Source organism: Sminthopsis crassicaudata, chromosome 4 (assembly GCF_048593235.1).
Source record: "Sminthopsis crassicaudata isolate SCR6 chromosome 4, ASM4859323v1, whole genome shotgun sequence".
Taxonomy (NCBI): Eukaryota; Metazoa; Chordata; class Mammalia; order Dasyuromorphia; family Dasyuridae; genus Sminthopsis; species Sminthopsis crassicaudata.
Genome location: NC_133620.1, coordinates 164,427,440 through 164,448,548, shown reverse-complemented (window position 1 = coordinate 164,448,548; position 21,109 = coordinate 164,427,440). Strand labels below are relative to the sequence as shown.

Sequence of the window (21,109 nt, the reverse complement as noted above, 5' to 3'; positions counted from 1 at the left end):
GGAAACTGAAGTACAGAGGTTAAGTGACTTGCCTGTCTACTTAGATCCTGAGGCAGAATTTGAATTTAGGAATTCCTGATTATTCAAGTCCAACACTATGCACTGAACTACCAATATCTCAAAAATATGTAAAATAATAACAAAAATAACAGTCACCATCAGCTTCATCATCTGGTATAATGGAAAGTCCAAGTGGATAAATATCTTTTTTTTTATGCTACAATAAAAAACACCTATGGAGTTGGTCTATCACTACATTGAGGAAGAGACAGTGGGTTGCATGACCTTTAGAAAATTTTATATATAGATATAGATATAGATATAGATATATAGATGTGGATATAATTCACTTCAAGCTTTTTTCTGAAACTAAGGCCTGTTTTAACTATAATATTCTTCTAGTAATGCTGTTTGTTTATGAGTCATGGAAAATTTCAGTTTAGATGAACTGAAAAAAAGGATATAAAAAGATGCAATGAGGATTTAGGGAAATTTAAATAGTTGTTATCAAAGAAATGAAAAAAAAAAACAGGAAAAATTTTGGCCAGTAACACAATGAAATATAACAAAGAGATATCCTGCATGCTCTATTAGTATTCATAATAGCATAGAAAAGACAGCAAATAAAGCTCCCTAATTCAAGGACTGGAGTCCTTGCAGAAAAGTTATGGGGGGAGAGGAATAATTGATTTAATTCATGGGATCTGGCTCAGATTGATTTCTGTACTTTGGCAAGATTCTATCTTGTTTTACTGCTCTTTTTAATTGTTTTAATATGGTCATCATTCATATTGTTTTCCTATTTGAACTTAGTTCTCTCTCAGTTCGTAGTAATCTTCCAATTTTCCTCTGAATTTCTGCAATTTGTTATTTATTCTTTTCTTATCTTCTTTGAACTTGATTTCATTGCTATAGGGAAATCTTGGTATGTTTGTAGGCACCAATGAAGGAATGATAGATTAGGTGTGGGAGAGATTGAGAAGCATATTTGAAATCTCTAAGATTTATTTACCTGAAGCCTTGTGGACCCTAGGATCCAATATATATTAAAAAATATCCATGGAAAAACTACCACTTTAAGAAATCAGAACCCAACTATGCTTTGAAATGTGCCAGTATGATTGAAAATTACAATTCTTATTTTGTTCAGCAGTTTCTTATGGTTTAGTATATGAATATATTAAACAAAAATACCACTTCTTATTACCTTTCAGAGGAAACAGGAACTGCCCAAAATATATTTTAGAATGGAATTATAATTAAAACAAGAGGACAAATATGAAGAGTATTTCCCTAGAGAGAAGTAAACCACTAAGATATATCAGAAAATAATTCTGTATAGATGATTCTTGTTATATATTATTTATATTCTGTTGTTGTATATTTCTGTATTTATGGTAATGTGTACTTAATTCTGAGAAGACAAAATGCCTGTAATCTCCTTTATATCTTCTCGTGATGTCTGGTAAAGGGCTTAGAATACTGAGAGCTAAGTATTTGTTGATTAGTTGGTTAAGATGCAATGACGGAAAAAAATCTTAACAAAAATCTGATAATATTAACTCTTAACAAAGCAAGCAATAAAATAGCAGAATAAAAAGTAAAAATTTTATCTTGAGACTTTTATATAATATTTATCTTAGTCTTGAGAAAAGAATAACTAACGAGCTATGTAACAACCAAGCAAAGAAAACACCTCCACCTCATCTCCTCCTATATACCTCTATTTCCTTCCTCTCATTCACTTAACTCTCCACTCTGGTTTCTGTCATCATTTACCTGAATCTACTTTCTCAGAAATCAGAAATCTCTGAATTACTAAATTGAATGGACTTTTCACATTCATTCATCTTAACCTTTTCACAATTTTGACAATTGTCAATAACCTCTTACCATACTCTTCTCTCTTTTCTCTCTCAGTATTTGTGTTACTTGCTTTCACTTAATCTTTGTCCTACCTATCTATCTGACTTTCTCTTTCTTGGAAATTCATTCAGGTCACACCCAATGCTGTAGGTTTTGAACAAACTTTCTTCTCTTTCTACATTGTTTTGTTTTGTGATGTATCACCTCCCATGGATTCAGCTATCATCTCTATAAAGAGGATTCACAAATATATTTATATTTCTCTAACATCTCTCCTGACTTGTAGACTCAGTAATATGGGAATAGTGTTGTTATGAAGATTTGTAAGGTACATAGCACTGTGTCTGACACATAGTAGGTATTTAATAAATGGTTATTTCATTTTTCCTGGACCTTTACTAAATATCAATGATTTCTTTCTTATTTCATTTATTAAAATTATTGCTAATCTTTATAATTCAGACAAATATGTTACAATGACTTTTTCTGAGTTTTTAAAATAGTTTAAAAATATTTAAATGGATAGTATAATTATACATACAAAAAGATACATATAGAGACCTATGGGCTTTTAATCAGATTCAATCATATGGTTGCTAACTTTCCTAGAAGTTTTTAATAATTGAATCATTATTCAATTTTTTTATTTCATAAGGATCTTAAGTTTTAATTTCTCAGACAAAAGTTTTTAGTATTCATCTTCTTTTTTATTTTTTATCATGTTCTACTCATAATTTTCCTCCATTATTTTGCAAGCAAAATATAATTCTTCATAATTACAGTTTTTTCCTATTTTGTTATCTGTTAATGATTTAACAATTTATTTTTAAAATAATTATCCAAATTGTCTTCATTTTCTCCCATATGCACTGTTATAACTTTATTTAATCATGTGAAATAACCTGATTTAGCATTGTATTAAGTATACAAATTAATAAATTGCCATTTTTACTATATTTGCTTGACTTAAGAATGAACGAGACATGTGGCTCTATTTATTTAGGTATTACTCCATTTCCTTCAAAGTAATTTTTGAAAAATTATCTTTATATGAGTTCATAATTCTCTTACTAATCTATTGTCTACATATGTAATGTGAATATATATATATATCCTATCATTTAAATATATTCTTTCTATTCTTTATTGTAATACTTTTATTGTCTTTTCTTCCCTTTCTTTCTTCATAAAAAATTATCCCTTATTTAAAAAAAAAGAGAAAAAAGGAAAAAAAATCAACAATAATAACCCATTGTTGTTTTTGTTGTTAAAACCCATTGAGGATTTTTCTTAGAAAACATTTTTTTTCCTCCTCATTTTCAGATGAGGAAACTGAAACTTACCCAGGATCACATAGCTAATAATTGTCTGATACTAAATCTTCCTGACTCCAGGTCCCATTGATCTATGTCTTACACCACTTAGTTGTTTCCCTATACCAAAATTGAAAAGCATAACTTTATAAACAATTTTCCACAATTCTGCATAGGAGTATGTGGGAAAGTCTTTACATATTTTAAAGACAAGCCTTTTGAATTTTTTAAACATTCACTTTCTATTATTTAATGGTTATTTTTTCCATTTACATAATTGTAGTCATAATATATATTGTGTTCTTTTTTCTGCTTACTTCACTTTGTATCAGGTCATCTAAGTCTTTCCAAGCTTCTTTATATTCATAATGTTTATTTCCTTTTAATGAGACTATTATATAACATTTCCCAATGAATAATCATCTGTTTCTAGTTGTTTGCTACTATAAAAAATGTGCTGCTATACACACTTTTAAGTTAATGACCTCAATAACTAGCAGTGAAACTTCTGGGTTAAAATTTTTGACATTTGAGTTATTTTTTTTGCATGATTTTAAATTGTATTCCAGAAATGCATTAATTCACAGCTCCATATAGCTTGTTTTTTTATGTGTTAGCATGATTCTTTCCATAATCCTTCCAATATTGACTATTTCCAAGTTTTATCATAATTGCCAAATTTCCAGTTGTAAAGTAATATGCTAGTATTACATTTCTCTTTTTATTAGTGGACTTCAGCATTCTTTCATATTATTGTTAATACTTCTTCCTTTTTTTTTTTTTTTGAGAATTGCTTATTCAAATCTTTTGAACATCTACTAGATAATGGCTTTTGATTTTATCTATTTTTATTTGTTATTTATAATATTGGATAAAACTTTTCATAAATATTTGATACAAATGTCTTTTTTCATGCAATCACTTCTGTTTGATGCATTAATTTTACCCATACACAGAGTCTTTTATATAATCAAAATTATCTATTTTATCTTCTATATGTATTTTTATTATTTATTTAATTAAAATTTATCTTTTAGCCATAACTATTGTTATGATCAACTTCTATTTTTTTATGACAAGAGCATTAACATTGAGTTTGCATATCTTTTTTGAAGTTATTATGAAATATGTGTAAATTGTAGCTCTAAATCTAATTTCTATCAGATTACTTACTAGTTTTCCCAGAAATTATTAGGGAATAGTGAATCACTTAAATGTTGAAAATTATCAAGCTCTGAGCAATTAAGTTCCATTATTTCTGTTTTATAATATACTTTGAAGACATGAAGTATTAGTCTTCTCATTCCTATTCTATTCTATATTCTATATTCTCCTTATATTATTTCTCTAGCTATTCTAGGAACTTTTTTCTTTGAGATTAATTTCTTATGATTTTATGATGTTCTACAAATTATTCCTTTAGTAGTTTGATCAATCTGTAAATTAACTTTGGTGGTATTGATATTAAGAAAAAAACAATTGACATGACTCCCCTTAGTGAATATTTCTCCATGTATTTAAGGGATACTTTATTTTTAAGGATTACTTTGTAATTAAATCCATATGTCTTTTATATGTTTTAGTAAATTAACTATCAAATATTTTATTAATTTCTGGTGATTTCAAAATTTGTGGTGATTTCATATTATTTCTGTTTTGATTTTGTTGTTATTATATAGTAGTGATGTTGCTTCTAGTGAGTTCATTTTGTAGCCTGTAACTCTGCTGAAGCAATTAATTGTATCAATTAGTTTAGTTTTTTTTTTTTTTTCTGGTTCCCTAGGATTTTCCAAATAAACCATCATAACATCAATAACTAGAGATAGTTTTGGATAATTTTGGCTATCTTAATTTTTTAAGATATGAGCACTATTTTTTCAAAGCTTTTTTGAAATAATGATTTGGTCATATAATCTTGAGTGTTGATATGATTTATTGCATTATTTTATTGAGAATGTTTTCTTCTGAAATTAAATTATTCTTGAAATGCCTTTGTAAGCTCATGTATTTGTAAGCTCATGATGCAGGGTTTTTTGGTAATTTTATTTTCATGTATTTTTTTAAGTTTTTAAAAATTCATATTCATTAAATGATACAGGTTTCTCTGTTTTATGCTTCTTTAGATGTTGGTTATTTAGATTTTTATTGTTCAGATTTGGATATTAGTATTTTTTGAAGAGAAGAATTTAGGTAGTTGAACATTCTTGACATTTAGAAATAGTCCATATTTACCCTTTAAAAGTCCAGTAAAATTCACCTTTAAACCTGCCGGGGCATTGTTGTTGTTTTTAATATAAGATTGTGTTTTGAGGTTACTCACTTAAGTTGTATTATTCGTTTGGGCATTTTATGATTTTGTAGATCCTCTTTTTTTTTCTAAATATTTGTGAACTTAATAGTGTAAGGTAATGTCTTAGTAATCGTGCACTTTAAAAAATTTCTTCTAGTTTCATTTTTTTTCTTTTTCTCTAATTTTCTGATTTCCAATTTTGATGATACAGCTTTACTTCTTTTTATAAATTTAGATTTTTTTAAGTTTCAATTTAGCTAATCTTTAGTTATTTATTATTTATTGTCACTATTTATTTTGATATTCTTATTTGTATTTCCCTATTTCTGTATTTGATGTTTTTTCTTTTCTATTTCCTTTCTGTCTACCTCCCATTCCTTCTTCTTTTTATAGCAGAGAATCAATTCATTAATCTTTTAATTCATTGGACTTTTAGAAATATGAATTTGCTTATAAATTTGTTTTGATTCAGTGGCATAGAATTTTACAAATTTTTCATTATCTTTGATGAAAATTCAATCTGTTAAGATTTGTATGATTTCCTCTTTCATCAAACAATTATTCAATAAATTACTTTTCAGTTATCACAGGACCATGTCTTTTATTCATTCCATTTATGTTTGTTGGTCATTTTATTGCACTGTAGTTTGTTTTTAAAAATAATGTGCATAATCTCATTTTTTTTTCTATTTGCTTATATTTTCTTTGTAGCTCACCTTATCAACTTTTAGGTTAAGTAATCTGAATTCTGGAGTTAAATGCATGTTCTTTGTCATTGAATTATCACTATATTTCTGCTAAATCTCATTTGTTGAAATTTCAATCATTATTATTCCTTATTTCTATTTTTTAGAGTTATATACTGACAATGAAGTGGCAGAATATTACACTATTTTTTAAAATCAATTTTTTGACTTTAAAAGATGTGTAGCTTTTCTTTCAGAATTTGCTACAGATTTATTAATTATATATACTCAAGGGGCATAAGCTGTCATTTTTTCATAGATCATACAATAATGTCTTTCTTTTCCACTGGTTTAAATTCATTTTGATTATATTTCAATCTTTTTGGATTAAATCTTGTTAAATGTATATTGTTGCAGTGTACCTTTTCATTCTTACTATGAATGTTTTACATTTTATTGGAGAGTTTAGGCCATCTATCTTCGTCATTAAATTTTTTGAGGTTTTTTTTTTTCCTTTATTCTTTTGAAGATGAGTAGACACTATTATTTTTTAAAGTACTATTATTTTGAATGATTTAATAAGCCAAATAGAAATTTTGTATTTGATCCTTGAGGTAATAGGCAGCCACTGGAGTTTTGAGTAAGAGATAACAGGTTAGACCTTCTCTTTTGGAACATCCCTTTAGACTGGAATAGAGAGACTTGAAGCAGAGACCAACTAGATGATTACTGTAATAAGCTAAACATGAAGAGATGAAGGCCTGCTGCAGAAGGTAGCAATATAATTAGATGATGGGAACAAATAAAGAGAGATATTGTGAAGAGACAAATGACAAAACTTTGCAATAGATTAGATATGTAGAATAAATATGAATCAGGAGTTGAGGAGAAAACCAAGATTTAAACATGGTTGACTGGGGGAAAATGATAATAATAACAGTAAGAAGAGTCAGCAATTGAGTAAAATAAGCAGGACCAGGAGATCATTGTATACTTCAACAACAGTACTATATGATGATCAATTCTAACGGACGAGGACCTCTTCAAGAATGAGATGAACCAAATCATTTCCAATAGAGCAGTAATGAACTGAACCAGCTACACCCAGTGGAAGAACTCTGGGAGTTGACTGTTAACACTATATAGAATTCCCAATCCCTCTATTTTTATCCACCTACATTTTTTATTTCCTTCACAGTCTAATGGTATACTGTTTCAAAGTTTGATTCTTTTTGTACAGCAAAATAACTGTTTAGACATATACATATTTTGTATTTAACTTATACTTTAACATATTTAACATATATTGGTCAACCTGCCATCGGGGGGGGGGGGAAGGAGGGAAAAATTGGAACCAAAGGTTTTGCAATTGTCAATGCTAAAAAATCCCCTATGCATAAAATTTTTGTAAAAAACATATAAATAAATAAATATGAAAAAAGAAGAGTCAGCATTTATATTATACTTTAAAATGTTCAAAGCAATTTATAAATATCATTTTATTGATCTTTGTAACAACTTTGGGAAGTAGATGCTATTATTATCAACATTTTACTCATGATGAAACTAGGGAACAGATTGGTTAAGTGACTTGTACAGTGACATAGCTTATAATTGTCTAATATCAGATTTGAACTAAGGAATCCCTGACTCATTCCAACGCTCTGTTTACTGTACTACCTAGCTGGTGGTACACTAGCCAGTAATAGAAGAATTTGAAAGCTGGGAAAGTTTGAAGAGAAAGATAATGTTTTATTTCAGATATGTTGAGTTTGGGACTAGAAGGAATTTAGTTTGAGACATTCAAGGAACATAAGATTTATGGACTTACCTCTTTTCAACAGTGAGGTGATGAAGGCAGTTCCAATATACTTGTGATAGAAAGAGCCATCTGCATCCAAAAAGAGAACTATGGAGACAGAATGTGAATCAAAGTATTGTATTTTACCTTTTTTTTGGTGGTAGTGGTATTTTTTTTTTCTTTTGATCTGATTTTTCTTGTGCAGAATAATGAAGATTGAAATATGTTTAAAAGAATTGCACATGTTAAACTTATAATGGATTGCTTATTGTCTAGGGAAGGATATGGGAGGAAGAAAGGAGAAAAAATTGGAACACAGGTTTTGCAAAGGAGGATGTTAACTATCTTTGCATGTATTTGGAAAAAAATAATGTTATTATAAAATAATTTTTGAAAGGCATCAAGATACAAGAACTAGCTTTATGATTTAGTTCCTTGGGACTTAATTCCTCTTCTATAAAGAGAGACATGGCAGTCTGAGAATATTTTTAGATTTGATGTAAGCCAATCCTAAAACTCTTATTCTATGATTTGGGGAGTGATTCTAGGACTGAGAGGAATTGTAAGACTAAGGAGCAATAATTCCTAACCAAAAGTGGAAAATAAGAGAAGTGTTGCTTCAAAGATGTTTGAAATAGGGGACAGATCCAGCAAACAGCTATGCTCTTAGGAATGCAGATTTGCATCTGATGTTACTATTGATTCTATGTTACATAATGGACCTTTAAAATGGTTTAAGCACTAGATGGAATAGTACATCAGACATAGAAATCTGGGGATGGGTCTTTGCAATTGGGTTTATTATTGTGCACATTACTACTGATGACCCAAGTTCAAGAATATAAAGAACAGGAAAAGAGAGAACTAGCTCTCATCCCACCCAAAAAAATCCAGTAAGGGGCTTCTCTTCATAAGATCTATAAGGCCATTTTCTCAAACCATCGCATCATGTTGTTGCTGTAATTCTTTCCCACTAGAATTCATGTAAGAGATGCCTTGTACACTTAACTCTATTTAGAATCAGCTATCTGCTTCTCCATTGTAATGTCAGGTAAGTACTCACTATTTCTTCCCAATTACTTTGTTTATCTTCATATTCTGATCAAGAAAATCTAGGGAATTCCTAGGCATGTTTACCTGTGCCTAGCTTATGAAATTGCTTCTGACTTCTATTAAAGCCACATGTGTAGCTCCAAGGGCACTAGCCCAGAATCCCACATGGTTAGATTTTAAGAAACTTTTGGTAGTTTGCCTTAAGTAACTATGTCAGGATAAATGGAACCCAAACTGTGAATGCTTAATGTTTTCATATATGTCAATCTTCTGCACTGTATTGTTTGCACAAAGTAAAACCTTTGAGAGAAATCCAATGTGCCTGCTGCCCCATTGAGTAATTCTCAAATATAGGGGCTGGTAACATTTTTAAATAAAAAAAAAACTTCAGAATTTATTTTGATGGTATTTTTTATATTTTGAAAGAGAATTTGGAATAAATAATATTAGGTTTTTCTTCATAACTTGAAATAACTAAAAATCTTTTAAAATCTATTTTTATTTAGAAGATATTGCATGGAAGATGACTGCATACACTGGTGTCTTTAATTTTTTTTTGAAAGATCAGTAATATTTTTAAGTCTGCAATTTTTTTAGTAAAAATTTCCACTTTAGCAAAGTGGAAATATAAAGAATATGTTGAGGACAAAATCACTTTACTTACCTTTCAAACTGATCTAGCATTTGGGTAAAAAGTTTTTGGATACTTAGATTGCAGTTTACTAATGAACAAATTCAATTCAAGATGGTGCAAAATAAGAACACTAATTCTTGAGCAAAAAGATCTGAGTTCAAATTTTACTTCTGACTTTTTTTTTTGAGACAATTCAGTAACCCCTGACTCTTCATGACCTCATTTTGGGGTTTTCTTAGTAAAGATATCAGGGTGTTTTGCTGTTTTCTTCTCTAATTCATTTTATAAAAGCAGAAACTGAGGCAAATAGGATTAAGGGAATAGTCCAAAGTCATGTAGTAGTAAACAATACTGTTTTGAACTCTTAAAGAGGAATTCTAAGACCAGTGTTCTTTCCACTGAAACACCTCGCTGTCCCTACTATATGTTTTTTTTTAAATTTAATCTCTCACACCCTTATTTGATTAACATATGAATTGAGAAAGTTGAACTAAATGGATTCTGAGGTCCCTTCTAGTTTTTAATCTGCGATCTGTGAATCTGAAAAGTTTTTATTAAGGAATTATGATACAAGTCATTGTGTTGACAATATGAAGGAAAACAGACACAGTCCACAATAAGCTTATATTCCACTATACAGATAAGCAAATGCAAAATATCCTACATAAATTTACATTAATAGTTGAATAATAATAATTTCATTTATTAACTAGCCAAAAGTCCTTTAAGAAACACTGCACAAATTCTGTTAAAATTCTTTGCTATCGGTATTTTAATCCATTTACTGGGGGTGGGGGGAATTGTCATGATATTATTTATCTGTTAAGAAATGCAACAATGAAATGAAGTAAGCAGAGTGCGTCTCATTTGGACAAACTAGGCGTCAGTAGCTTGTGCCATCAGTCTCTGATTATTTTTATACTTTGTTTGACAGACACTTCTGGAAACGTCTTCTAGATTTAAGTCGTCAGCACAGCTCCGAGGCAAAGTTCCTTACGTATCTTTAAATACTGTTAAGCTGATTGGCATTTGCTCACCCCCCATCTCTATAAGAATCATGGGTCTGACTTGGCAAGAGGTCCCTCCTTCCTTCCTTTTTTTTTTTTTTTTTTTTTTTAAAGTTGAGCAGCTGCCCTCTGAATGCAAACCCATCTGGTCTTATTTGAGCAAAAAAAACGGGGGTGGGGGGGAGGGGAATTAAAATCAGTTCTCCCTAATTAGGGGAAAATTGTGTGTCAACAATTGAAAGGTCTTTTCCTACTTAGGGGTTGACATTTCTACAAAGAGCTTAATTGCTTGCATGGGCCTAAAGGGTTATGTTCCTTTTTTAAGCTTCATGTGCTCTCAGCCAAATACTCTCTCGGACATGCTGCTGCGAGTGGTTTTTGGATCACCAACAGCTCTTGCTATTTTAGGCTGTGTCACAACTCGAAGTTGTAATTAATGTGGATGATCCTGACAATCATAATTATGACAGTTCTGCTTTTGATAAGACTATCTTAGATATCTCCTTGCCAAGAGAATCATAAAGCCAGTGTTCAGCATCTGGGGAAGTGTCTAGAGGAAAGCAAGAAAAGTTTTGTGTAAAGGACAAAATCCTCTTCTTAGTTTTAGGTGATAGGGAATAAGGATTGGATTAATAACTTCATAGTAAAAGGCCCTCTCTCTACCCATGCAAATGGGCATTCAAAAATAGATGACTAGAACGCTGAGTTTCTGTGTCTCAAAGGTGGTGGTTGTCAGATTCGGGTTTTGAATTCAAATTTTCTTAGTTACAAAAAACTCTCTCTTTCACCAGCACTAACTCCCTTTATGGTTTTTTTTTTAATCTACAAATTTTAGTAGTTCGACCAAATGTATAACCCTATTAGATATCTCAGTTTCATATGTACAATCTACACATGCATATATATACACACATGCATACACATACACATACTCAGATGCTCACATGATATGTAAATTTTTTTCTCTCTCTGAGAAAACCAATATCACTGGACCTGACTTTTATGTATGTCACCTTTTTTCTTTTTCCTTTCTTTTTTTCCCCTGTAACTTCTCCTTTCTTTATGAGAAAATCAATTGCATGACTGTGAGCAAGTCATTTAACATCTTATTTTTAGTTTCTTATCTTTAAAGTGGGAATATTATCGTACCTATCTCAGAGGGTTGTGATTGTTGTCCAGTTATATACAACTCTTTTTTACTCCATTTGGGTTTATTTTATTTTATTTTTTTGGCAAAAATAATGAAGTATTTTTAAAAATTTCCTTCTCCACAAAAGGAGACTTCCTTACTGATGAGGAAACTGAGGCAAACAGGGTTAAATTGCCCAGGGTGACACAGTTAGTGTCTGTGGCTAAATGTGAACTTCAGGCCCAGTACTTTTTCCAAAACACAATCTGCCAGAAGTTTAAAATGAGATTCAAATAAGGTAATGACTATAAAATATTTAACAATCATTTAAGGAAAAATGATAAAGACTCACCACTTGTATCTATTTAGGTCAGTACCTTCTTAGCCATTTAACCTTAGAGAATGGCCTAGAGTACTCCTGAAGAAGAGGAGAAAGGGTGAAAGTCTGCAGAAAGATCTGAGTTAAAATCCAATTTTATTAGCTAAGTATCCTTGAACAAATGACTTAATCTCTGTTTGCCTCAGTTTTCTCAACTGTAAAATAAATTTTAAAATAAATAAACAAGCAAACAAATAAATAAGTAGCACCTACCTCCCAGACTTGCTGTAAGAATTAAATGAGATAATATTAAAAAGTTCTTTGTATAGTACCTGATACATAATAGATATTTAATAAATGCTTATTGCCTTCCAAAGAATTAAGTGACTTGCTTAGAGTACCATAGTCAATATGTAAGAGAGGCTAAACTTAAATAACTTTTAAAATATTATATAAATATCATTTATTCTTATTTTTTTTTCACTTTCCTAAAGGCTTTTCTCAGACTCTAATGTGTAGAATCCCTATCACCTACTCAAATGAAGGGAAAAAAATCTAGGGACCACCTGAGGTAGAAGTCCTTAAAAATATCAAAAGAAAAAAAAAAACATCTGAGTACTAGATACTATCATCTATCTATCTATCTATCTGCATATAGATGTGGATTAATAGATAGATCATGAATAGATAGATGATAGATGATGATGATAGATTCATAGAGAGAGACACAGAGACAGGGTGGGGGAAGAGAGAGAGAGAGAGAGAGAAAGGCAGTCAGAGAGAGACAGAGACAGAGAAAGAGATACAGAGAGACAGAGAAAGGGTAATATGCTGTTATGAAAAGCACACTAGATCAATAATTGGGAGACCTGAGTTTCTAGGCCCTTGCCATGGATTCACTGTGAGGTTTCAATTAGGTCATTTCACTTTCCTGGGGCTTTACTTTCCTCATCTATAAAATTACAGGATTAGGCTGGATGATCCCTAAGATTGTTTTAAGCTTCAATATTTCTTTTGCTCTAAGATTCTAAATGTGTTAGCTGAAAAGAAAATGACTTTTCAAATGAGATAATATGTGTAAAGTGTCCAGCATAGTGCTTGGCACATATTAAGTGCTTAATAGATGTTTATATCTTTTTCTTCTCCCTGCTTATAGTTCAACATTTATCTGTGACCTGGTCCAATATTTCACAATCCACTTTGTATACAAATATTAATATGATACTGAAAACTCCATTGAGATAATTTAATATTTTATTTAGTTCTGTTGAGTAATGCATTATGAGTTAATATTTATGCTTATTTTAGAATAATATTTTTGAACTCCTAGAGGCAATATTTTAAAAATTGGCCTCTCATATTAAACTTAAAATTTGAAAAACTGGCTTCCAAAGTGCATGAGTTTATAATTGATCATTTTTGTTTTGTCCTAATACTTTATTTGTAAGATGTTTGCTCTGTGAATCTTAGGGAAAGTTGATATACAAAATGAATGTTTTGAGTAGCTGACTTTTATTCATATGTTATTTTGCTTTAGAAATTAGTCAGCTGTCAATATGGGGAATATCATTGAATTGAGAGGACTGTTTTCTCTTCACCTGCTGCTAAGTCAATGTGCTCTCTAGAAAAAGTGACAATTTCTTAGTGCTTCATAGCCCCATCTATAAAATATAAACAAAAGAGTTTGAAAAAAAATCTGACCATTTACAGATTAAGTTTGTCACTACACATTTCTCTAAGCTGATGAAGCGCTAACAGGGAATGGGCACTCTTTTGCAAGTGGTCAGCACTAACTTAAATCTGAGCATTCACAGATAGTGTCAGACTACAGTTCAGTTAGATCAGACCTCTGGAAGTATGAGCTATGTGATCAGGTGCCTGACTCTCTCAGATAGTGTCCTAGACACATAGAAAGCTGGACCAGAGGTACTTAGCCTCAATGCATTTCCCCAGCAAGGCGATAGTGGCAGGGTTGCAAGGGCTGGGAGGAAAGTGAATTTGCTAATCGACATCCAATCTTTGGCATAGGCTATTAATCTACCTATAAACTTTTCAAGGATTGACGATAGTACCTGTTCTTCCCTATCTCACAGGATGTTGTAAATAATTGAAATGATTTATGTGAAATTCACGGAGCTTCTTGGAAGGAACACATTTAAGGTATTATTTATAAGTGATTATTTGTTTTCTGAGGGTAAAATTATCTGCTTGCTTCTCATTGCATTTAGTGATGTCTTATAATATAGCTGGCTTTATACAGGATTGAAATATGTCTTGACTTCATGACATTAGACATAAAGAAAATTTAGCAAATTGATCTTACCTTGGACTAGAAAAAAATTAAATAAGTGCATACAACTGTCCAATATAAATATGAGCCAAATGAAGATTCTTTAAAATTAATTGCAAGGCACTTGGTTGGTTGGTTTTTAAATATTTTAAAATACATTGTATACCTTTTGTTGTTGTTGAATATATATGTTCCATTTGCTTGTTTTTGTTTAGATGAGTTTTTGTGTAATATAGACTTTAATTTTGAGACACACATGCACATGAAAGTAATCATTTTGATAAATTACTATGTGTGGGTATTCTAAGCAAGGAAAGGAATGGAATTCATCTTGCCTCAGATACAGGTCTCTGTGAGTAAGCAAAAATCATTTTTTGGGTCCTAACTGCCTTCAAAAACTCATGGAACAATTCTTTCTTGTGGAAATTTTAAGAACAAACAGTTTATGCAAAACATACATTTTTGAATATGATTAATTTAGAATTCTGAACACTCCAGTGCTTGCTTAGCTCCACTGAACAGAAAAATTAAATACTGATCTTATGTTCTATATTTTTGACTTTTAATAATCCCTAGAGAACATATCCTAAGCCTTTTCATCTTGCAGAATGTACTGTATTCTAGATTCATAGAACGTTTAAAAAGCTTTGGATAAACTATTTTTTATGAAAACAAAAGCATTAAAATGTATTGTTTGTGGAAAATTCAAATATGAAGGCATTGAAAGTGAACACAGCCTATTTTTTATGGCAAAAACTACTATGTTGTACTGAGGAAAGTATCAGAAAGTAGAATCAAAGGAGAATCCAAGTAACTGCTCCTTCAAAGTCATTAACTACGCCATGATTCAGAAATAAAAAGGTGAAAAGGTCATAGAATAAAAAAAAAGTTTCCTTGAAGCTTTCTGATACTTTAAAAAAAGAAAGAGAATAAAAGCATTCTCTCTATATGTATACATACAGACATATATGTATATATATATATATAACATGTGAATATATATGCACATATATGTATAATTTCTCTTTCTTTTGTTTTCAATATTTCTTTCCTTTAAATCTTGTTTTCTTCTATGCTTCCTCCAAAGACTATATGTAATAAAATCATTTGTTGTCTAAAAGTCTGATCTTGCATGAATCACCCATCTTTGTCAAAATTTTGAGGTTATAAATGTGAGGCTAATTGAGCAATCTGACAAGGTGAATACACATAAGTGCTTTATAACATCTTTCAACACTTGAACTATGGCACATTTAAAACGTCAGAATATTCCAGCAAGTGGAGCACACCACCCACATCACCCACCCTGTGCTGATAAAGCCAAAATGTGTTTGTGAATTTCCGAGTTGGGACTGGCAGTGAATGTTGGCCTATTCTTAAATATTTATTTTCAACAGTGCTTACATGATGCCAAAACAATTTGTTGAGAAGTAGAAAACTCATCTAATCAGCTGGTTACTTTGATTGCCTAATGCTAAACCATTAGTTTAATTTTTCTTTTTTTCATCAAAATGAATGCTTTCTTTTGGGGTCATGATAGAATCTTATGAAATTCCAGAAGAAAAAAATAAACAACTAAAAAGTTTTGAGGAATTATTTTTATTTCATTTTGTATATAATACATTTCAGGATTTGGTACTTAAACTTTTGCCTACCCTATTTTTAATTGATACTGTCCATTCTTGATTTGTGGGAAAATCATGCTTACCAAACCATAGATTTAGAGTTGGGAAAGTCCTTTTAGATCAATGACTCCCATCCCCTCATTTTATAAATGAGAAAATGAATGCCAAAGAAGTTAAGAAACTTGCTGATAAGTATCCAAGGAAGAATTCAAACCCAACTCCACATATAGTTTCAATTTATAATATAACTCTGCCTCTTGGTAAAAGAGAGGTCTTAAAAAAAAAGAACTACAGAAGAAAAAAATCATAATCACTAAAAAACATCCCTTCATCTTTTCTTCTCTACCACAATTTCAGCGGTGAGAGTTCTTATATCAAATCTGATACCTCCCTTTCCAAGGTAATATATACACCCCAGTGTGGGGGACCATTTGATTATGAGTCAGAAGAACTAACTTTCAATGCCAGCTATAGACCACAGCAAATACTATGTGACCTGAATATGTCATTTGACCTCTCTGTCCCCTCATTTTCGTAGTATGTAAAATCACATCAAGATTTCATGGCTTGTGACTATACCTCTAAGATAGGATTTCACTTTTAAAAGTCTTTGATTCCATTGATTCGGGGTACTTTCTGTCTAAGTTCTACAGGTATCATCCATCAAAGTTATTCACAAGGTGATGTAGGATTATTGGTCTAAAAATACTCATCTTACTGTGGAATCTCTTGGGTTTTTTGGAAGTTTATGGATTTTTACATAAATATCATAAGGTAAATTCCTTTGTTTTTTCTTGCTAAGGGAATTGGGCTTGTTCAGGGTCACACAGCTAGGAAATATTAAGTTCCTAAGGCCAGATTTGCACTCAGGTCCTCCTGACTTGGGGCCAGTACTCTATCCTATGTGCCATCTAACTGTCTTTACAAATTGCAATAAAAACACATTGAAAGATAAATTTCCATGAAAATATTTAATTAGGATTATTAGATTACAAAATGCTTAAGAGTCATAATACCTGGGTGGTTTAAATTGTTCTGACCTTCATAGACAAAAAAGAGTAGACTTTGTGTACTTTGCAGTTCTTAATAAGGTCATCATAAATTTAAACCTGGAAGGAACATTAGAGACCATCTCTCTCATCATTCTCATTTATAGAGGAGGAAACTAGGAACTTTAGGAGTGAAATATATTATCCAAGGTGGTAAAAGAAAGAAATGAGATTAGAACCCAAATTTTCTTACACAAAATCTATTTGGTCAAGTTGCTCTTCCATCAGACCCAAATATTGTTTTTAAGAACTTTGGAGAAAATATTTCACTTCTATATGGTCTTAGATTCTTTATCTTTTAAATGAGTGTGTGAGATTATATAACCTCTATAGTTTCTTCCAGATCTAAATCTCTAATTCTAGGCTATCATGACTTCTCCTTTAATATGGATACTTTCAACAGTGACTCCCATTTTAATATTCATCTATTCAGTGTTCTAGATGAATCCTATTATAAATACATAACAAATTTACCTAATCCATTTCCCAGAAGTCTCAATATTTGGCTAACTTTTCTGATAAGTGACCTATGTTACATTAATCTAATATAAACTGTTCAATAAGCTTATAGATTTTACTATTATAGAATGCAGAAAAAATATCTTTATTCAAAATGATGTATTTAAAATTACTTACATCTGAAGATAATGATTCTTACTATTAATGCTAATATTAATGTTAAAGTGAGGATAAAGATATCTAATTACCCAACACAGAGACTATCTATTACCTTTTTGTTTCCTACTAAAATTGTCATTTATAGACTCTGGAATGGCTATGCTACTCCAGAAAAAGGAGTGACTTATTGAATAATTTTCCATCATATTATAAAGATAGAAAAGAAGAAATAACATCCTATTACCCATTTTTTTGAGGAAAATGAGGTAACTGAAATTATGTGTATATTTTCTATAAACTGCAATTTTCAGTAACATGTAAGTATAGAACAACAATCTGACCAACAGCATTTAAATGTAAAACTTGAATTATTTAATATATAAGACAGCACATAATTCAAATTGGTTTATTCTAGAAGTTGTTCTGTTAACAACTTTTGATCACTTTCTGTTCCCAGTTTAAATTGCTCCCTGGTTCTCCTGTAATGATGACCAGTCTATTGATTTATCATTTATTCTTGCCCTGATCCTCACAATAGCTACTCATAAAGCTTTGGGACTGATTTCTATTCCAATGGATTATCCTGATTTTCATTAGTGCAAATTATTTTGAAGACAAATCAAAATGAGGATTCTTATAAACCAAAATAAAGGGAATGATGCTCCATGATAATAAGTTTAGGTTGCTACTAATAAAATTCATGTTCATATACTATTTTCCATGATCTCATTTGTTCTTAGTGTCCAACCTAAACTACATTGTTTGTAACTATTTTATGTATGCACCAATACAATATATATGTACCAGTTATATTGATAATTATTCATTACATATTTATGCTGTATATACATCTGTGTTATTTGTTTTCTTCATTAGATTATAAGTTCCTTGAGGTCAGGAACTGTCTTTCATTTTTGTTTCCATAGTGCCTGACACATAGTGGGGGGTTAGTAAATGCTTGTTGATTGGACCTTATAATAGCCTTCAGGTAATTATAAGAATTATTATTAGTTCCATTTCATATTTAAAGGAACTGAAACTCCCAGAAGTTGTGGCTGATCCATAGTCCAACAGCAAACAGATAGCAGAGCCTGAATTCGATTCCTAGGTCTTTGATTTCATCCAACTCTGATAAACTCTTTGTTGTGCCAAGAAAAAGCAAACTTCATAAATCCAAATGGAAGATTATTAAGCTATGTCTAAGTATGTTAGAAAAATAGCTCAATAAGTGAACTGAGAGAAAGGATAACAATTTATATGGATATAAGTCCAATACATGGTAATTGTGATGTAAATTTCCTATTATATAGAAGGCATTGGTTGTACTGAGCTTTTGAGTGTCATGTCCAAAATCAGAAAGCATGGGTAGGGATAGATAGAAGTTTTGGTTAGATTTTAATAGAAGGAGATGAAAATGGTTAAATGATGTGAAAATAAGACTTATTTAAAAAGATACAAGTCAAGGGGTATATGCTGTTTAGAGAAAATTGAACTGAAAATTTTAATGGTAATACTATTATTACTACTACTACTAATAACAATATATGGTAAATTCTCACTTACTTAGAGTATAACACAATCTGCAATTTATCTCCATGAAAAATCAAAAGAGAAAGTATCCTTGGGTTCCTACAGAGGGGATTAGATTAGTGATGAGAAAGACACCCCTCAAAGATGGTGAAATATTTGGAAGAAGTTCCTGAGGGAAGCTGTGCAATCTCTTTTTTTCATGCTTATAGAAATGTGTTCATCTTGACATTATGTAGAAGCTTACAGAGAGGATGCTTCCTTTTTCAAACACATTCCAAACTTTTGTTTCTGTGAAAAACAAAATTCAAAACAATTTATACACAATTAATTCAGACACAAGTCATTAATTAACTTTTTATATAAAGCTTTTGATTTTCAAAATACATGCATGTTTTTAATATTCACCTTGCAAAACCTTGTGTTTTAATTTTTTTCTCCCTTCCTTCTAGCAAGTAGCCAAATATGTTAAATGTGTAATTCTTCTATACATATTTCCACAAATATCATTCTGCACAAGAAAAATTCGATTAAAAAGGGGAAAAAGTGAGAAAGAAAACAAACTGCAAGCAAACAACAACAAAAATGAATATATTATATTGTCATCCATACTAAATTCTGACAGTCTTCTCTCGAAGTGCAGATGGCTTTCTTCATCACAAGATCATTGGAATTGAATTGAATCATCTTGCTTTTGAAAAGAGCCCTGTCGGCAAGATAGTGAATAAAAATAGCAATCTAGTGTTTGACAAACCCAAAGATCCCAACTTTTGGGATAAGAATTCATTATTTGACAAAAACTGCTGGGAAAACTGGAAATTAGTATGGCAGAAACTAGGCATGGACCCACATTTAACACCATATACTAAGATAAGATCAAAATAGGTCCAAGATTTAGGCATAAAGAACGAGATCATAAAAAAATTAGAGGAACATAGGATAGTTTATCTCTCAGACTTGTAGAGGAGGCAGGAATTAATATCCAAAAGAGAACTAGAGATCATTATTGATCACAAAATAGAAAATTTTGATTAAACCAAATTAAAAAGTTTCTGCACAAACAAAACTAATGCAAACAAGATTAGAAGGGAAGTAACAAATTGGGAAAACATTTTTACAGTTAAAGGTTTTGATAAAGGCCTCATCTCCAAAATATACAGAGAATTGACTTTAATTTATAAGAAATCAAGCCATTCTCCAATTGATAAATAGTCAAAGGATATGAACAGACAATTTTCAGATGATGAAATTGAAACTATTTACACTCATATGAAAGAGTATTCCAAATCACTATTGATCAGAGAAATGCAAATTAAGACAACTCTGAGATATCATTACACACCTGTCAGATTGGCTAAGATGACAGGAACAAATAAGGATGAATGTTGGAAGGGCTGTGGGAAAACTGGGACACTGATGCATTGTTGGTGGAATGGTGAAAGAATCCAACCATTCTGGAGAGCAATCTGGAATTATGCCCAAAAAGTTATCAAAATATGCATACCCTTTGACCCAGCATGCTACTATTGGGCTTATATCCCAAGGAAATACTAAAGAAGGGAAAGGGACCTGTATGTGCCAAAATGGTTGTGGCAGCCCTTTTTGTAGTGGCTAGAAACTGGAAAATGAATGGATGTCCATCAATTGGACAATGGTTGGGTAAATTATGGTATATGAATGTTATGGAATATTATTGTTCTATAAGAAATGACCAACAGGAGGAATACAGAGAGGCTTGGACTTACATCAACTGATGCTGAGTGAAACAAGCAGAACTAGATCATTATACACTTCAACAATGATACTGTATGAGGATGTATTCTGATGGAAGTGGATATCTTCAACATAGAGAAGAGATAATCCGATTCCAATTGACTATTGATGGACAGAATCAGCTACATC

General features: G+C 30.9%; 1 long non-coding RNA gene across 1 annotated transcript in view; it reads right to left on the bottom strand.

The window, feature by feature from the left end:
- Window positions 1–19,487, bottom strand: part of LOC141565955 (uncharacterized) — a 30,124-nt gene extending 10,637 nt beyond the window's left edge. The window contains exons 1-2 of the long non-coding RNA XR_012489188.1: window positions 19,244–19,487; window positions 7,987–8,064 (exon numbers count right to left, since the gene is read on the bottom strand). This is a non-coding gene — a long non-coding RNA (uncharacterized LOC141565955). The remainder of the gene's footprint in view (window positions 1–7,986; window positions 8,065–19,243) is intronic.
- Between the last annotated feature and the right edge of the window lie 1,622 nt (window positions 19,488–21,109).